Below are 3,148 nucleotides of genomic sequence, written 5' to 3' on the forward strand. Positions count from 1 at the left end.
CATATATATATATATATATATATATATATATATATATATATATATACATACACACACACACAGGGTATCACTGAATTGCTTTAAACAGGGTATCACTGAGTTGCTTAGGGCCTTGCTGAGTTGCTGAGGCTGGCTTTGAACTTGCAATCCTCCTGCATCAGCCTCCTGAGCCACTAGGATTACAGGTGTTGTGCCACTATGCCAGGCATGTTTATTATATTTTACTGAAACAATGCTCCTGGATGAATTGGGGGAAAAAAATCCAATAGTGATCCTGCCTCATAGGTAGAAAAGTACTGATGTATTACTATTGTTCTTTAGAGATTCATAATACATGATATATAATAAACCAGAGACTCTAAGAACTTGCATAGGGAAGAGACCTATTTAACTGTGTGATTTCAATTCTACCTAGGCCTCAGAAGTCTTTTTTTTTCCTTTTGGGTTAGCTCTATTAATAGTCTATGCAATTAATGATAATAAAATTAATATCATTTTAGGAAATTATGATAAGCAATATTTATATCACACTTTATGTTTCAAAATCATAACATACTATCTTATTAAAAAACCTATTCAAAATGGAGTCAGTAGGTAAACCAGGCATCTAACTTGATGCCATATTGCACATTAGAAATGTATGTTTTAACTATTAGGACATAAACAGCAGAATTACCTACTTATATATCATTAAGGTGTTTTAGAGAGTTGATCCATTAAGGATGAGCTATTTTCATTTCAGATAAGGAATCAGAAATAAAAGTGATGGGAGGAGATGATTTTGATTATTTATTCATGTCAAAAATAGAAGTACCCTGAGGCCTCTTTCCATATATGTTGGAGCCACTGATCATGTTGTGAATTCTCATGATTCTCATGACTGTAGTTTCAGCTGTCCACAATTTGGGTAATATTTGGAAAACCTCAAAGTGGACTTCGGAGATTTGTTCTATACAAACAGGCCAAGCCACTGACATCCTGCATTAAATGCATATAAGAAATCCCTTTTGGACTCCAAGTGGGAAGTGCACTTTCTTAATAGGGGACTGTACTTTCTTCCTTGAATTCCACAGATTTGAACACAGTCAAACTGAAACTGCTGCAGAAAAACAAAACAAACAAACAAAACAAAACAGAAAAAACAAACAAACAAACCAAACAAACAAAAAGCAAACAGAAAATATAGTATATAGTTAGAATTTCATTTGTTGCACTTAAAAGTAAGATGCATGGGATAGCAGTGGATGTGGTATTTCCTGGGGGCCATCGTTTGGCAATTCACTCAAAAAGATGGCATTTCCTTGAGAAATTTTCTTGGTTCCTGGGTTTTAATGTAACCTTTCAGTGTTGGAAACTTTACAAATGAGCATGTGTTTGGATGCTGATCAGTGATATCAAAGCTCCCGACAACCCTGATGATTAAACTCAGATTGCTAAAAGCATAACAGTGAAGAGTACTTATTCTAGATGCAGTTTTCCTATCTTCAAATTAACTTCTTTTTTTTAATACTGAAAATTGATCCCATTGAGCTACATTCGGCATTGCATCCCTCTGATTTTTATTTTTTATTTTGAGAGAATCTAACTAAATTGCTGAGGGTCTTGCAAAGTTGCTGAGGCTGGCCTTGAACTTGAGATCCTCTTGCCTTAGCCTCCTGAGTCTCTGGGATTATAGGCATGTGCCACCATGACAGAATTAAATCTTAACTTCTCCACTAACTGTATAACATTGCATAAGTGACTTAGCCTCAGTACTATGGCAAAGATTGAATTAAATAATATATATAAAGTACTTAGAATGTTGTCTGGTGTGGAGTAACCAACCAATGATGGTTAGCTATTTAATTTACTTTGGTAGTTGCAATGTTAAATGAACTATACATTCATATTGGCTTGATTAGTTTTTCTCACCTGTGGACAGGCTACACAGGAAGCCAAATTATTAGCACCTGCCTGGCAATCATGGTGTTGGAAGAGGTACTTCTATCTTTATGCTTCATAGCACCAGTCTATGACTACATGATGCATCCTGTCAGGTTCATGCACACAGCTGGCTAACAACCCCACAGTGGGTTATGGGCCAGAGTTGCTGGCCCAAGAGATATTCTGCCTCTTTATGGTGATTCTGCATGCTTCTGTGTTAAAGTGTAATAATAAAAAAATTGTCCCCCTCTGTGTGCTGAGTTTACAGCATAGGTCTTAGAAGGCTACCTTATTTTCATGCTTACAGAGGTCATATTACAGTTGTTCCCAACTACACACATACCTCATATGAGATATGCATATATTCAGACTCAAAGAATATCTGTGAATTGAGTAGTGAAGATGAATAATTCTATTAGGAACCAACTGGTACTTACAGGAATCAGTCACTCAGTGTGAAGATTTGCAGAAACAGTCACAATTTCAGAAATGACATGAATTTTATTGACTATAATTATACTCTGAAGTTGCTTATCGAGTTGAAACCTTAGGATTTATCTAAAATATTAAGTATCTGCTTTATCGGTTTGGCCAAATTTCTTCAAGCTGATAGATTGAGCTTAAAGAAAATCATGCACACTGGGCATTATGTAGTACGTCTATAATCCCAGCCGCTCAGGAGACTGAGGCAGGAGGATTGTGAGTTCAAAGCCAGTCTCAGCAACTTTGTGGGGGCACTAAGCAACTCAGTGAGACCCTGTCTTTAAATAAAATATAATAAAGGGCTGAGGATGTGGCTCAGTGGTTGAGTGTCCCTTAGTTCAATCCCCAGTTTCAAAAAAAAAAAAAAGAGAGAGAGAAAGAAAAAAGAAAAAAATCATGCCCATTTTACAAGGAATATCAGGATATTCCTGAAAATTTTTATTCTTTTGCCACATTGCAGCCAAAATTTGAGCCTTGAAGGCTTATGATGATATACCATCTTCTCTGAAGTTGCCCGAGTTAGATGCTGGGAGCCCTCAGCAATGACAGGAACCTATGGTGAGATTAGAGCTGTGCATGACATTTCTTACCCATGGTTCAGTCAGTTATGTACCAGTATTTTAATGATCTTGCTAAACACTGAAATATGGTTCCAGCTAAGTCTGCTCTTTTAATGGAGAAAGTGGTTCAAGCAGATTTTGGACTGCTTTTGTTTTACTGTTAAGAGTCAATGTCCACAGTT

Source organism: Marmota marmota, unplaced genomic scaffold (assembly GCF_001458135.2).
Source record: "Marmota marmota marmota unplaced genomic scaffold, marMar, whole genome shotgun sequence".
Lineage (NCBI taxonomy): Eukaryota > Metazoa > Chordata > Mammalia > Rodentia > Sciuridae > Marmota > Marmota marmota.